Genomic DNA, 18,137 nt, shown 5'->3' with positions numbered 1-18,137 from the left:
AATAAATGTTTTATTTTAGCTTTTCAATGTCTCTCAGTGAAAGAATTCCAGGGCCAGGTGGCCAGATATTTTCATTTCCCCATTTGGGTCTGGGTTTCTTCAGTGTTTCATGTCTCCTCTGAAAGGTTGTGACCCATGTGTACTGAAAGAGAGAGCCTTGGTTTGAACAAATTTTGAGGAGACGGGGGAGTTAAACTGCCCAACCCTGCAATAGAGCTGGCAGGAGCAGAAGTATGTTTCATGTACAGCCAAGTTACTTGCATTCTGAACTTGCAAGAGCAAAAATGGTTGGAGACTATACAATTAAAGGTAGGGCCTTGGGTAGCATTGTACAACAGAGGGACCTCAGCGTTCAGGTACAAATATTCTTTAAGTTTGTATCACAGGTAGACAGGTTAGTCAAAAAGGCTTTCAGCAATTTGCCTTCATTGCTGAATTCTTTAAGTTTAGGAGTTGGGTTGTCATGTTGAGGATGTTCAGGACATCACGGGTAATATGCCCAGTTCTGGCCGCCCAGTTATTGGAAGGATATTATTCTGCTGGAGAGGATTCAGAAGAGTTGGGAATGGAGGGCTTCAGTTATAAGAACAGGCTGGATAGGCTGGACCATTTTCCACTGAAGCATACGAGGTTGAGAGATGACCTTGAGAGGTGGTAGATGTGGGCACAGTTACAACGTGTAAAAGACACTTAGATGAGTACATGAACAGGAAATGTTTGGAGGAATATCGGCCAGGAGTGGGCAGGTAGAACTAGTTTAGTTTGGGATTATGTGCAGCATGGACTGGCTGGACCAAAAGATCTGTTTCCATGCTGTCTGACTCTATGAGGAGGGTTGGGGTGGTGGGGGTGGGGTGGGGTGGGGATTAGAATTCTGTAATTGAATTCCACCCACCTTTTCAAAGGGGTCCTGAATCATGCTTACATGGCCAAAATTGGAGAAAATATTTTATCTCATGGGGTTATCTAAAAACTAGATGCTAAAAATATAAGATAAACTGATGAGCAAATTCAGAATAACTTCCTTTACCCAGAGAGTGGTTAGGATGTAAAACTTACAATCATCTTGGATGACTGTGAACTACAGAATTAACGTGTTTTAGGCCTAGCTAATTAAGTAAATGAGGGAGGAAAGAATGAAAGAGTTAGGCGAAATGGGATGGGAGGAGGCTTGTGCAGAGTATAAGAGTTGTGTAATGGTTTTAAAACCCTGGAGCACACTTGTGCAGATGTCATAGAACCATAGGATTTAGGAGCTGGAGCAGATAGTTCAGTCCTTCGAGCCCAATCTGTCATTTAACATGATCATGGCTGATCTTATCCTGGTCTCAACTACAATCTCCTGTCTGTTCCCCTTTATCTCGCTTTTCATCAGAAACATGTCTATTTCTTCCTTGAATCCGTTGATTGGTTCTCTCTCCACTGCACCCTGAGGCAGTGCGTTCCACAGATTCACAACCCTCTGAGAGAAGTAGTTTCTCCTCATCTCAAATTTTGAACCTAACGCCTCTCACTCTATACCTATGCCCATTTGTTTGAGACTGTCCCATAAGGAGGAACATCTGTTCAATGTCCACCTTATCAATCCCCTTCAGCACCTTATATACCTCAGTCAGATCCATTCTTATTCTTCTGAACTCCTGCAGGATCAAGACCAAACTCTCATACAACTGTCTTTAATCCCTGGAATGAACCTTGTGAATCTCCTCTGAACTGCTCCAGTGCCATCACATCCTTCTTCAAGTAAGGAGACCAGAACTGGATGTTATTACGAGGTGTGGTCTCACCAACAACTTATATAATTGTAATAATGCTTCTTTCCTTTTCTAATCCAGTCCTTTTGCAATAAATGCCAGATTCCATTTGCCTTTCTTATTGTATGTTGTAACTGCACACCCACTTTCTGTCATTCATAAACAAAGATGTCAGATCCCTCTGCACTGATGAACTTTGAATCTGCTTCCCATTTAAGTAATAGTGCCATTTAATTAATAGTTCATCCGTTTGTTTTCCCTGCCAAAGTGAACAACCTCGCACTTATCCACATTCTACTCTATCTGTCAAATTCTGGCCCATCCTCCTAACCTGTTAATAGCCATGTAAGATTTTTATCTCCCCATCACTACTTGCTTCTCCATCTATTTTAGTCTCATCCATGAGCTTTGCTATGCTACACTCTTTCCCTGCTTGCAGATCATTCATATGGATTGCAAATATTTGAGGTCTCAGAACCAAACCCTGCAACATCCCACTAGTTACAGTTTGCCTGGACCCATTTATCCTATCCCTCTACTTTCTATCAGTCAGCCATTCCTCTGTCCAAGTCAATACTCTATCCTTATCCCCTTGGGATCTAACCTTCTGCATCAGTCTTTTATGTGCCACCTTGTCAAATGTCTTCTGGAAGTCTAGCCATACCACAACCACCAGATTCCCAATATCTACATTGCTGGTTACCTCCTCAAAAAACTCCAGCAAGTTTATCAATCACAACTCTCCCTTCGAGAAACCGTGTCAATCTTGGTGAATTGAGCTTCATTTTTTGCAAGTGTTCAGTTTTCTCCTCTTTTATGACTCCAGCAATTTTCTCACTAAGTGGTCAAACTAAATGGTCTATAATTTCCCACCTTTTGCCTATCTCCTTTTTTGGAATATAGGTGTCACATTAGCATGTTTCCAAATCACCGGTACCTTCCCAGAATCCAGGACATTTTGGAAAATCATAACTAATGCATTAACTATCTCTGCTGCCACCTCTTTCAATACCCTAAGGTGCAGGCCATTAGGCCCTGGGGACTTATCTGCCTTTAATTCCCAACAGTTCACTTAATACATTCTTCCTAGTAATAATAATTTCAACAAGTTCCTCTATAGTAATAGATAGTAAAATGTGAGGCTGGATGAACACAGCAGGCCAAGCAGCATCTCAGGAGCACAAAAGCTGACGTTTCGGGCCTAGACCCTTTGATGAAGGGTCTAGGCCCGAAACGTCAGCTTTTGTGCTCCTGAGATGCTGCTTGGCCTGCTGTGTTCATCCAGCCTCACATTTTACTATCTTGGAATCTCCAGCATCTGCAGTTCCCATTATCTCCTCTATAGTAATTGCAGTTTTTGGAATGAAATTATTGTCTTCCAATGTGAAAGCAGTGACAAAATATTGATTTAATGCCTCTGCCATTTCTGAATTTCCCATTATTACCTTACTATTTTTATCCTTTAAAGGGCCAACATTTACTTTCGTTACTCTTTTTCTCTTTTATATATTTGTCACAAAGCTAACCCTGACTGGGCATAAATAGTACATTGCGGTTCGAGTTAAACAGAAGACTGAAGCTCCCAGTAGAACTATTAGAAGCCCGAAGTCTTCTTCGTGAATGTTGAAACATGTGTAAAGAAGTATACGAGCAGACCAACTAGCATTAAATGGTAGAGTTTAAGCAACAATCTCTCAACAATATAGCAGTAAAATTAGAGTCTGGTATATCTCTGAACATCATGCATTGTAGTATTTACTCTGAATATGTAATAAGAAGTTCTCTAAAGAAGCTCAAGCCTGAAGGCAGTTCTTGACATTGCCTTTTCCTTAATCGATCCATCTGGAAGTCAAACAACAAAAGAAACAAAAACACTGTATTCAGTTAAGCTAAATCGGATTTTACCATGTTGTTGCAGTCGCACTAAATGGTTCCCATTACCGTGGTACCTGCCTGTGTCCGAGGCCTCCCAGTGCCTGCTGGCCAGGTTTCAGGCCAGTTGCATTGGATGGGATACTGAGGTTCTGGTTACTTTTGTCCATGCTGTACCAGTCCTTTGAACTTTGCTGTTATACACTAACAGATATGAATGATCTGGATATAATCACTGGAAATGTAGCTTCTGGAATTTTGGAGCTGTGCTCCACTATTCTGCTGTCAGCTTGCATGTTTCTAACTGTTACTTCTAATGGTATCTCATTGAAACATAAAGCACAAAAGGAAGATATTAGGTCTATTTTGCCTACTGTCCTTGTGTCAGTTCTTTCAAAGAACTGTCCAGCTGTTGCCATATCCCTTGTTCCTTCCCTCTTGCTTTCTCAAGTTTTTATTTAATGCTGAGTTTTCTCTCCTTTCCCTCATCTGCATGTCCTTTTGAAGCTACCCACACACCACCCTCATCACATCTCTCTCATCCACTTCTTTTCTTCCCTTTTATCATTGTTCGTGCACCCTCATTTCATCCATCCTCTCCTTTGTGCACCCTCATTCGCCCCCGAGTCCACCCCTCTGCGGCCTTTTCTCTCTTGTGCCCAAAACGTCCCCTAAAGCTCTTGTTTTAGCTATATTCCCCAGCCTGCCTGCATATTGTTAAAGCCAGCCAACACCTGCTGCATCCACTGTACCCGGTGCGGCTTCCTCTACATTGGGGAAACCAAGCGGAGGCTTGGGGACCGCTTTGCAGAACACCTCCGCTCGGTTTGCTATAAACAACTGCACCTCCCAGTGCAAATTTTCCTGTACATTTCAGAAAAGTTGCTTAAAAAGGCATTTTGCACGCTTGCCTTCATTGCTCAGACCTTTGAGTATAGGGGTTGGGACGTTATGTTGAGGTGTACAGGACATTGGTGAAGCCTCTTCTGGAGTGTGGTGTCCAGTTCTGGTCATCCTGTCATAGGAAGGGTTAAATTGGAGAGAGTTCAGAAAGGAATTACGAGGATGTTGCCAGGAATGGAAGGTCTGAGTTTTTAAAATAGACTGGATAATCTGGGACTTTTTCCACTGGAGTGTAGGAGGTTGAGGGGTATCCTTATACGGGTTTATAAAATCATGATGAGCACAGATAAGGTGAACAGTCTTTTCCCGAGGGTGGGGAAGTTCAAAACTAAGAGGCATATTTTTAAGGTGAAAGAAAAATGTTTTAAAAAGTAGGTGATGATGTGGTGGACGCAGTTATAGATACAACGGTTAAAAGACATTTTGATTAGTGCATGAATAGGAAAGATTTAGAGGAATTTGAGGCAATTTCAGGTAAATGGGACAAGCTGAGTTTGGGAAAATAGTCAGCATGGGCTGGTGGTCCGAAGGGTCTGTTTCCATACTGTATGACTCTATGACTCTAAAATAGCAAAGATTAGCGATAAAAAACCAGATCAATCAATCAATCAGAAAATAGAATGACTCCCCAAAGAAAAAGTGACTATAAAATCACCCCCTCAAGCAGCCATTATTTATATCTGAGCTGGGATGTTAGAATTTTTTTCTAATGTGAAAAAAAATGGATCTGTGGCAAGGTGCCTAGCTGAGGGTATTGACAAGAATGGTGAGAGTGTCTCTTTGTTCTAATGACAGGAGTCTGCTTGCAATATTATGATGAGATTTCATACAATGGCAACCAGGCTGGGTTAATAGAGATAATGGAAACTTCAGATGCTGGAGAATCCAAGATAACAAAGTGTGAATCTGGATGAACACAGCAGGCCAAGCAGCATCTCAGGAGCACAAAAGCTGACGTTTTGGGCCAAGACCCTTCATCAGAGAGGGGGATGGGGTGAGGGTTCTGGAATAAATAGGGAGAGAGGGGGAGGCGGACCGAAGATGGAGAGAAAAGAAGATAGGTGGAGAGGAGAGTATAGATGGGGAGGTAGGGAGGGGATAGGTCAGTCCAGGGAAGACGGACAGGTCAAGGAGGTGGGATGAGGTGAGTAGGTAGTAGATGGAGGTGCAGCTTGGGGTGGGAGGAAGGGATGGGTGAGAGAAAGAAGAGGTTAGGGAGGCAGAGACAGGCTGGACTGGTTTTGGGATGCAGTGGGTCGGGGGGGGGAAGAGCTGGGCTGGTTGCGTGGTGCAGTGGGGAGAGGGGATGAACTGGGCTGATTTTGGGATGCGGTGGGGGAAGGGGAGATTTTGAAGCTGGTGAAGTCCACATTGATACCATTGGGCTGCAGGGTTCCCAAGCGGAATATGAGTTGCTGTTCCTGCAACCTTCGGGTGGCATCATTGTGGCACTGCAGGAGGCCCATGATGGACATGTCATCTAAAGAATGGGAGGGGGAGTGGAAATGGTTTGCAACTGGGAGGTGCAGTTGTTTATTGCGAACCGAGCGGAGGTGTTCTGCAAAGCGGTCCCCAAGCCTCCGCTTGGTTTCCCCAATGTGGAGGAAGCCACACCGGGTACAATGGATGCAGTATACCACATTGGCAGATGTGCAGGTGAACCTCTGCTTAATATGGAAAGTCATCTTGGGGCCTGGGATTGGGGTGAGGGAGGAGGTGTGGGGGCAAGTGTAGCCTTTCCTGTGGTTGCAGGGGAAGGTGCCGGGTGTGGTGGGGTTGGAGGGCAGTATGGAGCGAACAAGGGAGTCACGGAGAGAGTGGTCTCTCCGGAAAGCAGACAAGGGTGGGGACAAGGGTGCCTCCTCTTTGTAGGTTACGTGGAACAGTCCGTCTTCCTCACCTACACAGGCCCCAAACCCCACCTCTTCCTCCGTTACATTGATGATTGTATCGGCGCCGCCTCTTGCTCCCCAGAGGAGCTTGAACAGTTCATCCACTTCACAAACACCTTCCACCCCAACCTTCAGTTCACCTGGGCCATCTCCAGCACATCCCTCACCTTCCTGGACCTCTCAGTCTCCATCTCAGGCAACCAGCTTGTAACTGATGTCCATTTCAAGCCCACCGACTCCCACAGCTATCTAGAATACTCCTCCTCCCACCCACCCTCCTGCAAAAATTCCATCCCCTATTCCCAATTCCTCCGCCTCCGCCGCATCTGCTCCCACGATGAGGCATTCCACTCCCGCACATCCCAGATGTCCAAGTTCTTCAAGGACCGCAACTTTCCCCCCACAGTGGTCGAGAATGCCCTTGACTGCGTCTCCCGCATTTCCCGCAACACATCGCTCACAACCTGCCCCCACCACAACCGCCCAAAGAGGATTCCCCTCGTTCTCACACACCACCCCACTAACCTCCGGATACAACGCATCATCCTCTGACACTTCCGCCATCTACAATCCAACCCCACCACCCAAGACATTTTTCCATCCCCACTCTTGTCTGCTTTCCAGAGAGACCACTCTCTCCGTGACTCCCTTGTTCGCTCCACACTGCCCTCCAACCCCACCACACCCGGCACTTTCCCCTGCAACCGCGGGAAATGCTACACTTGCCCCCACAACTCCTCCCTCACCCCTATCCCAGGCTCCAAGATGACTTTCCATATTAAGCAGATGTTCACCTGCACATCTGCCAATGTGGTATACTGCATCCACTGTACCCGGTGCGGCCTCCTCTACATTGGGGAAACCAAGCGGAGGCTTGGGGACCGCTTTGCAGAACACCTCCGCTCGGTTTGCTATAAACAACTGCACCTCCCAGTTGCAAACCATTTCCACTCCCCCTCCCATTCTTTAGATGACATGTCCATCATGGGCCTCCTGCAGTGCCACAATGATGCCACCCGAAGGTAGCAGGAACAGCAACACATATTCCGCTTGGGAACCCTGCAGCCCAATGGTATCAATGTGGACTTCACCAGCTTCAAAATCTCCCCTTCCCCCACTGCATCCCAAAACCAGCCCAGTTCATCCCCTCTCCCCACTGCACCACACAACCAGCCCAGCTCTTCCCCTCTACCCACTGCATCCCAAAACCAGTCCAGCCCGTCTCTGCCTCCCTAACCTGATCTTCCTCTCACCCATCCCTTCCTCCCACCCCAAGCCGCACCTCCATCTTCTACCTACTAACCTCATCCCACCTCCTTGACCTGTCCGTCTTCCCTGGACTGACCTATCCCCTCCCCACCTCCCCACCTATACTCTCCTCTCCACCTATCTTCTTTTCTCTCCATCTTCGGTCCGCCTCCCCCTCTCTCCCTATTTATTCCAGTTCCCTCTCCCCATCCCCCTCTCTGATGAAGGGTCTAGGCCCAAAACATCAGCTTTTGTGCTCCTGAGATGCTGCTTGGCCTGCTGGCTTAATAGAGTTATCTTTCAGACTCTGCTCTGATGAAAGGAGTGTTGAAATCAGGAAGGCCACTGAAAACTTGTTCGGAAAGCCACCTGCAGGATATGAGAAAGTGCTTGTCCAATCCCAAGCAGAGGTAGGGTCTCAAGATATTGCAACCAACAGAGAAAGATTCTCATTCTCACATTGTCCCTTTCACAAGCTCAAGGCACGCAAATGCCCTTCACAGCCGCTAAAGTGCTACTGAAGTGCAGTTGCACTTGTAATGAATATACTGAGTAATCACTTTGGACACGACAAGCTTTCTCAATGAGCAATGTGATTTGCTACAGAGGCATAGAAATAGACCCTTCGGTCCAAGTCATCCATGTCACATAACAAAACTATCCCCAAATGCCTGCATTTGGTTCATATCCCTCTATATTTTTCTGATTCATTTACCTGTTCAAATGTTTTTTTCAAATGTTGTCATAATACTCGCCTCTACCGCTTCCTCTGGCAGCCCTTTCCATACATGCACCACCCTCAGCCTGAAAAAGGTGCCCCTCAGGTCCCTTTTAAATCTTTCCCTTCTCAGCTTAAACCTATGCCCTCCAGTTTTGGACACCTCCTGTGTCCGTGGCCTGTACAGAAGAGGGAAGGGAGAGGCAAGGAAACAAACAGAGATTGTAAAGAAACCTAACTTGAGATTGGCGTGAGCCTCATTTGTCAAATTTGTTATTTTGCATGTACACACACACAAAGCACACATGCACACGCACATATGCACACACATGAGTACACACACACATGTTCACACACATACACACACACACTCACCTTGGCTGCTCTCTCAAATGTCAAATATCAATGACCACTGAGGCAGTGTTAAAGATCCTGCAGTCCCTCATCTAATAGAATCACAGAATCATTCCAGTGCAGATTGGCCCATCGAACCTATACTAGTTCTATGAGATAGTCTGGCTGCACTACTCGGTGTCAATCTCCTGGCTTTAGTCACTACCCCTGAGCATCATTTCTAGCCAAATAATCATCCAATACACACTGGAGTATCTCAATTGAACATTCCTCTGCCACATTTCCAGACATTGTATTCAAAATCCTTATTACTCATTGTGTGCAAAAGTTCCTTTTCTCTCACAGTAGCCTTAATTCATTTGCACATCATTTTGAATCTATGTCCTTTGATTTTTTTATTTTCTTTTACAGGGAGTAGCATCTTCCTCCAATCTCCCCATTGTGTTAACTTTCCATTCCGAAAATGGCACGAATGTGATGAATTGGTGGAGCTTTTGAAGAGGTGGCATCTGAGTCCCAGCTGGAAAGTTTTGGTTCCATATTAGGTTTCACATTCCTTGTCTTAAAATCTAATATCTCAATAGTCTGTTGCTAGGAGTGGCAGGGCGTGCATTAAAGCCTGTGTTGTTGTAGCCAGAATACCCTGGCCACATATGGAGCCAGACTGTTCTGACCAACAACCAGATTCAGGAGACTATATTCATGACTGTTCCAGTGAACAGAGCATTGCAGAGAGCGATATTAGACTTAAAAGGATGAATGGCCTCTATCTGTGCAGTGATAATTCTACAATTCCAGCTACATCCCTATAATACCCACTGTGCATTCCCATCTCAGGAACACAGATTACCCAGTTAGACAGTCCTCAGGGCGCAAGTAGTCGTTGTTCTATAAATTGATTCATAAATTTGACAGAAGAAATTAGGGGCTGAGCAAAGATCACAAGGATGGAAGGGGCCACTCAAAGTATTGTGAATTTTCAGGAAATCATAACGGATATTTCAAACAAATAACCAGAGGCACCGGACTTGAAATTTTAACTCTACTTTCTCTCCACAGATGCTGCCCAACCTGTTGAGTTTCTCCAGCAGCTTCTGTTTTTGCCTCAGATCTCCAGCATCTGCACTTCTTTAATTGATATTAAAATGGCCCCTGTGTCTTAAGAAGAATAAATCTTTCAAGCATAAAACATATCTTTGTGTTAATTTTCCAGATTGGTCAAGTGTTTCAACCTAAAGGCATTGCCAAACAACAGAAAAATCCAGAGCCTGGCATCTTAACTAAAACTCTCACAGCACTTAGACTGCTGTCAAGATATATTGACTGTATGCTCACTGGATTTTGACACCCTTGGCTCTAACTCAGTTAGTCTTGTCATTTTGTTTTAAAGACAGACAAGTGTAAATAGGTCCAATTTTCTCTTTCCTTTAAAGATGATTTTGTTGACTGAAATAAGGTGGCTGAATGCCAAGTGTTGCTATTTAGGGGACATCTGTCTCCTCATTACTGTTTATATAGCATCACTTGGCAGAATGAGTTAAAAAGTAAATCTGACGCAATGATAAGGCATATGCATGTATATATGTTTAGGGTGAGAGGGGAAAGATTTAAAAGGGACCTAGGTGGCAACTTTTTTATGCAGACGGTGGAGCTCCTATGGAATGAGCTGCTAGAGAAAGCGTGCAGTTTCAACATTTAAGAGGCACCTGAAAGGATATATGAATAAGAAGGGTTTAGAGAGATTTGAGCCAAATGCTGGCCAATGAGCCTTGACTAGTTTTGAATATCTGGTTGGCATGGACAAATTAGACCGAAGGGTCTGCAACTCTATGACTCAATATTACTCAAATTTCAATAAGGTCTCAAAAAGCATAATCTTAGGCTATGCCATATTCCTCTAAATATACCAAATTGGGAAATGAATGCAATTGTAATTAAATGGGTTTTTTTGCTGATGTTAGCAATTGTTTTTATGCCCAAAGCGCTCCAGTGCTCAACAATGAACCTCCATATTGTCGTGTTTTAAGGTCCAAGGCCGACTAAATTCAGGCTTCAATCTTTGACCACAACAATGCACAAGACATATCAAAAGGTCAGGCGTGTATTCATATTAGGGTGAAGCTCATTTCTCTATGTGTGAAAAGTGGCCTCAAATTGCTTATCAAATGCCTCAGACTGTCATATTACTAGGATTGGTGAAACAGTTAATTTTGCCCTTGGGAACTTGAATGTGTTTGTAATTATCTTCAGCCACAGAGACTAATGCATGGGCAGAATTTCATTGAGTTACTGCTTTACATATCCAGGGGATTTCTATAATCTTTGGAATTTTAATCAATTCATCACTTCATCTCACATGCACAGTAAATAACTATAAGATTGTGGGGGAGTCTTGTGTGTTCGGTGTGATGACACTGACGAAAAATGTACTCTAGAGAAAAAAGAAGTTTGATTTAATTCACAAGCCTGCTACCCTGAAAGAGAGGAGAAAAATAAAAAAAAGGGACATTTGAAAATGAAAATTAAATTGGGGAAACGAGTGAGTTTGTCCAAGAAGGGAGGCTCACTGAAGCCAAAACAGTCAGTTCCAGAAAGTTAAACAAACAATGTAATAGCCATGAAAAATGTGACTATTCTGTATTGTTCTTCTTAAAGAGGGATTTGAATCTAGTGAAGTTAATGTGAAATTTCATTGTAAGAATGACTCCCAATATTCACATGTCTGTAAAGGAAATCAGGTTAAGAATTTGCATCAGAGGTTGTCTCAAGAAAATGCTTGCAATCCACTTCTAGAAAGAGTGGGCATGTTAAAGAAACTGTTTAGATCACAAGGATGCACCTATTGTCACGTACGCTCTGCCTACAGTAGTATTAAGTTTGATAAGAACTGCTCACAAGGACAACCAACAGCACAGTGTGTCAGAGAATATCTAAGGCAAAACTAAAACTCACAATATTGCCTAAGAGTGAAAGGTAGCTGTGGCTCCCAGATGCTCGGAACGGAATCACTCATTCATGGACCATTCCTGTCACCTTGTCTCCAGAGGTTAATGGTTCCTGGGAACATTTTTGTTTCAAGGAGAATCTTTAACCTTGCAATCCAGGTTGATCAGGTTGTTAAGAAGGTGTACGGTGTGTTAGGTTTTATTGGTAGAGGGATTGAGTTTCAGAGCCATGAAGTCATGTTGCAGCTGTACAAAACTCTGGTCCGGCCACGCTTGGAGTATTTTGTACAGTTCTGGTTGCTGCATTATAGGAAGGATGTGGAAGCATTGGAAAGTGTGCCGAGGAGATTTACCAGGATGTTGCCTGGTATGGAGGGAAGGTCTTATGAGGAAAGGCTGAGGGACTTGAGGCTGTCTTCGTTAGAGAGAAGAATGTTAAGAGGCGATTTAATAGAGACATGCAAGATGATCAGAGGATTAGATAGAGTGGACAGTGAAAGCCTTTTTCCTTGAATGGTGATGGCTAGCACGAGGGGACATAGCTTTAAATTGAGGGGTGATAGATATAGGACAGTTGTCAGAGGAAGGTTCTTTACTCAGAGAGTAGTAAGGGCGTGGAATGGCCTGCCTGCAACAGTAGTAGATTCGCCAGCTTTAAGGGCATTTAAATGGTCATTGGATAAACATATGGATGATAATAGGATAGTGTAGGTTTGATGGGCTTCAGATTAGTTTCACAGGTCAGCGCAACCTCGAGGGCTGAAGGGCCTGTACTGCGCAGTAATGTTCTATGTTCTATGTTCTATGTCCTCTGTTCTTTGTTCTATGTTCTATTATCCATTATCACAGGCTCTTCAGCTTAAAATCGGGAGTTTACCGTGACTGCCTAATATTTAGTGAAATGATCGCATGACTTGAGAATGTGTATCAAATTCTTGGGGAAATTCACTCCTGTAATAACATGTGTGACACTACGTGCATTCCTGCCTTCCAAAAGATGGACCCATGAATAGACAGGGCCCATAATAACACAATGACTGAATTTATTTCCATATTGTGGTTACAGCATAAATTAAATTATCCCACACAAATCTCCATAGCGCACAAAAAAATTGCCACATTACCTTATTAACAGACTAAGTGGCTCAGTGGTTCGCATTGCAGCCTCACAGCACCAGGGACCTGGGTTCAATTCCAGCCTCAGGTAACTGTCTGTGCAGAGTTTGTACATTCCCCCCGTGTCTGTGTGGGTTTGCTCCGGTTTCCTCCCACAGTCCAAAGATGTGCAGGCTAGGTGGATCGGCCTTGCTAAATTACCTATAGTGTTCAGGGGTGTGTGGGATATAGGGGGATGGGTCTGGGTGGGATGCTCCAAGGGGCGGTGTGGACTTGTTGGGCCAAAGGGCCTGTTTCCACACTGTAGGGAATCTAATCTAAGTACTCAGACTTACATTCTCTCTGAATGCAATCAACATTCTATTAAAACAGAACATATTCTCTTTCACACCTTGGATTCCTTACCAACATCTTGGATCCACCAATTGCTTCTTAGCGGGAAATTAAGACAAAGAAAAAAAATTATCTGTGACACATCTCGTCTTGGAAGGAAATTGGCTTTCCAGAACTAGAAGCACTCTGAATATTTCGAGGACCAGTTGAACCAAATCCTTTCTGTCCTGAATCAAGAGAGAGCCTGTCTACAAAGTGAAGTTATGAGTCAGTACTGTTGACCACACCGTTGCCTCAAAGCAGATCAGATGGCCACACCACCCCATCTCACCCCCTATCCCTACCTTTCCAGGAAACTCCTTCACATGGCTTTCAACCACAATTTGCATTTATGCAGCTCCTTTGCACAGTGAAGCATTACAAGGCAATTAGTGTAATCGGACAACAACATGACAAAGCGAAGACAGGTGACCAGAAATTTGGCCAAAGATGTAGCTTTCAGGAGAAGAACAGATATAGAGGTTTAAGAATGGAATTCCAGAGGTTGGGGCAAGTATTTAAGATACAGCTGCCAATGGTGGTGCAAAGCAACTCGAAATGGACAAGAGGCCAGAGGCAGAGTAACACTAGATATTGGATACTTGTCAGGCTGAAGTAGATTACAGAGTTAGGGAAGGTAAGACCTTGGAGAAATCTGAATATGAGGAGGAGAATGATAAAGTAGAGGTATTTAGAGTCTGAGCCAAGTGAGCCTGAAAGAGACAGTGTGAGTTAAATGCAATATAGTGTATTGGAGGAACCAGAGTTTCTGGAGGGAGCTGGAAGTGATGTTGAGAGGTAAGAATTCAATCTGTTGCATCTGAACACAGCAAAAATATGGATTATTTGATAAAGCAATTGCAACCTTTCCCTTCTGTCAAGTAATTTCAGCAGCTTGACCTTTGAGAAAGTGAGCCATAGAAAATGATTTGACATCAATAACATACTATTAAATCAAGGTGATCATTGTATATGACCAAATACTCACAAGTCAACAATGACCAGGGACCATCTTACTTTTATTCACTATCCTATTTAATTATAAGACCATTACATCAGCTATCTACAGCTTTGTGGAAAACAAATTATCCCAGAATTCGACAGGAATGTTCCTGTGGAATCTTAGATCAGTATTCACACAAGGTGTACTTGTCAAACACACTACTATGTAATGAGTCGTGCTTGTCTACAGCTAAAAGAACATCACAGTCTCAAGGAGAAGTGCGGTTCCAAAGCTTGATATAGAAATTATCACTTCTGTGTACATTATCAATATGGTCTGTGTGAGGACACCACATGCTGTACCGACAGAAACTTTAATAACTGCAACATAATTGTAAATACATTTTTCTTCAAACAGATTTGTATGTCCCTCAGTTTCACATCCATTACAGTATATTGCAGGGCAGAGACCATTATTCTCTAAATTAATCTAGCAGCTACTTTGTGCACAGCTGGATTCCACAAGTATGGATGAAGCTGGTAACTTCTCACCCAGCATAGTTAGCAATCCCACAGTGCTGTGCTGAGGTAGGTGTCAGTTCATATTCTCTACTGACATCTCCAGAATATGCACTGAACCCACAACTTTCTGAATCGGGGCAAAAATGCTCCCACTGAGCCATTTCTCACTCACAGTATTACATTATTGACAGCCTTTTATAATTCAAGGAATCCACGTCTTGAAAGCATTTTGTTGATACTAGAGTTCCTCACAATTACTAATGACACTACAAACTGCATTTACTTGTTCAACACACTAACTGTTAGTATAAATCTATCCATTTGGTTCATTAGCAACATTACTAAACATCAATCGATTTACCCAATGCAATTAGCCAAGGTGCTCACTAGATTTTATGTTTGTTGCTTTAACATTTTAGAAAGGCTAATCTGCATCTTATTCCTGTTTTGGTGATGATTAAACTATTTTGAGTATGATTAATTACATTTGAATAAAATCAGCATTGTTATGGAAACAGAAATAATAACCAATGTATGCACAGAAAGATCCCACTGAAGGAGGCTGAGAGATGACTGACCAATCAACTGGGTCTCATTTGTTCTGAATAAAGGTCATTGGACTGGAAATATTAACTGTTTTTCACTCTCCAGAGAAGCTACCAGACCTGCTGAGTTTCTCAGCAATTTTGGTTTTAGTTTTAGTTAGTGTTTAGTGTTGGCTAAATAAGCAAGGCTGTCCAGTACATGTTGAGCACTCTCCTACTCTTCTTGTGGATAGTGCAGTGGCAGAAACATAGGAGAACATAGGAATTAAAAGCTGGAGTAGGGTAATTGGCAATTTGAGCCCATTCTGCCATTCAATAAGATGGTGGCTGACCTTGTTGCAGCCTCAACTCTTCTTTCCGGTCTGGCCTGCATGACCTTAAATTCCCTTGTCAAACAAAAATAAAAGCTATTGAACAGCCTTTAATTAATTCAATGATTTAGACTCCACTGCTCGCTGGGGATGAGATTTACACAGATTAACGACTGTCTGAGAAAAAAAACCCACCTCCATCTTAAACTCTTATTCTTAAGCTTTTCCTTCCTAATCTATGTCCGGTAATTTTATTCTGCAATTGGAAACATCTTTGTTTGATCCATTTCCTTAAGTCCCCTCAATATGTAGTACATATTAATAAGATCATCTGTTATTCTTCTAAACTTCCATGGGTCCAAGCCCAACCTGTTCAATTATTCCTCATAAGCTCCTCAAAAATAGGATGAACCTTCTCTGGACAATCTCGATATTACAGCCAGAGCCATGAGCAAATTGGCAATGGGCTAAATAAGATTATGGGGATGATTGCATACCTCAATGTGGGAAGAGCAGGCTTTCGATTCTTGAAACTTTGGTACCAGCACTGGAGAAAGTGGGCACTGTACCAATGGAATGGTCTTTACCAGGACTGTGCTGGCAAAAGTGTTCCAGCCAATATTTTAACCAAGACAGTAGAGAGAACTTTAAGTGATTTAGTAGAGAAAGGATGAGGGGAGAGTGGATGTGGGAAATCAAACAAAATATGAAGAAAGAGACATGCTAGAAATTTGGGTAACAATCAGTAGTCTGTGGCAAGAAGTGACAGAGAGTACAATGTTCTCAAAGCATCAGCAGACAAGGTTAAGAATTGCAAAGGTGGGAAAATGTCAGGGTTAATGGCTTTGTATCTGAATGCATGCAATATTCGTATGGAAATGATTGAATTGTTAGCACAGATAGAAATAAATATGTATGATCTGATTTCCATCACAGAGGCATGGTTGTCTACTTGAAGGAATTGAAGGATGTTTGACATTTTGAAAAGGAATTTTATTTTGTAAAGATATTGGGAAATATCTGTTGGAAAATGATGCCACTAGTACAGTAGTGAGAGATTATCCTTAGCTCAAAAGAAAAAGATGTAGTTGTATTGGGTATAGGTTGAAAGTAGAGAAACTAAGAGGTTACTTGTGGGAATATTCTAGAGTCCCTTAACAGTTATGCAGAAGGAGAGAGTTTGTAGGATGTATGGATGCACAGTAGGGGAGTAATAATGATTGGCTTTAATTTATAAATTGACTGAGCAAGTCAGATTGGCAAAGGTAGACTTGAAGATGAGTAAGTAGAGTGCATTCAGAACAACTTCTTCAGAGTTCTGAAGAAGGCTCGTATTAGATTTGAAATGTTAACTCTGCTTTTCTCTACAGATGTTGCCAAACCTATTGAGTTTCTCCAGCACTTTTGTTTTCAGATTCACAGAATCCACAATATTGCAGCCAGCTGAGGATTGGACTATTCTAGTGCTGGTAACATGCAGTGAAAAATGATTAGTCAATATCCTCATGGTTAGGCAGCCTCTGCATGATGTCAATAATACAATGATAGAGTTCCAAGTTCAACTTGAAGAGGAGAACTTTGAGTCTAAGATGAAGGTTTTAACCTAAGTAAAGCTACCTATAAGGATTTGAAGGCAGAAGTGACCAAAGTTCAATGGATTAAAAGACAGGACTGTAGAGCAAAGATATTTGATAACTGTTCCCAAAGATTTTTCCCAGTGAGGAAGAACAGCTGTTTGAGAAGGGTGCATCATCCAGAGATAAATAAAGGAATTTAAGGTTTGTATCATATTGAAAGAAACACTGCAAAAACTGCAAAGATTAGAAGTAGGTCAGAAAATTGATCAGGTTTTAAGAACCAGCAAAGCATCTCTAAAACAAAAGCAGTCTACCCGAGTTTCCTCTGGATGCCCTAGTTTCTTCCCACCATCCAAAGATGTGCAGGTTAAGTGGGCTGACCATGCTAAATTACCCAGTGTATCCGGCGATGTGTAGCCTAGCTGGATTAGCCATTGGAAATGCAAGATTACAGGGATAAGGTTGGGGCGTGGATCTGGGTGGGATGCTCTTTGGACAATTGGTGTTGACTCGATGTGACACTGATTAATCTGCTTGGGCCATCATTTTTGAGGAGGTCAATAAATGATGCATATATGCTGCCATTTCACATTGCTTGAGAAGATGAATCACGCCATAGATATGACCCGTCTAACAAACCACCTTGCAATGATCTATATAGGCGTAATGTCCCTCAATCCCCTTACATGCATCTAAGACAGCCAAGCATTGTGCATGACAATGAAACATGTCCTTCAAAGGTGGATATCTCAACAAATGCACATAATGAGCAGTACAGTCTAGTTTGAATCTTGCCATGGCAGATGGTGGAATTTGAATTCAGTTTTCTTTTAAAAACTGGAATTAAGAGCCTAATTATGTCTATGAAACCATTGCCAATTGTTGGTAAAAAAATTGTTTGGTTCACTTGTGTCTTTCAAGGAAGGAAACTGCCATCCTTATCTGATCTGACCTACATGTGACTCCAGACCCGCAACAATGTGGTGAACCCTCAACAGCTGGGGATGGGTTTGAAATGCTGGCCCAGCCTGCATCCCAGCATGATTTATGGGTGATTGATGGGTGC

General features: G+C 42.9%; 1 protein-coding gene across 3 annotated transcripts in view; it reads right to left on the bottom strand.

Annotated features, from left to right (window-relative positions):
* LOC125458253 (dedicator of cytokinesis protein 2-like) overlaps positions 1-18,137 on the bottom strand; it is a 604,879-nt gene that overhangs the window by 230,109 nt on the left and 356,633 nt on the right. The window lies entirely within an intron of this gene.

This window comes from Stegostoma tigrinum, chromosome 13 (assembly GCF_030684315.1).
Source record: "Stegostoma tigrinum isolate sSteTig4 chromosome 13, sSteTig4.hap1, whole genome shotgun sequence".
NCBI classification, from domain to species: Eukaryota; Metazoa; Chordata; class Chondrichthyes; order Orectolobiformes; family Stegostomatidae; genus Stegostoma; species Stegostoma tigrinum.
The sequence above is the reverse complement of the archived record's forward strand: the minus strand, read 5'-3'. Positions and strand labels throughout refer to the sequence as shown.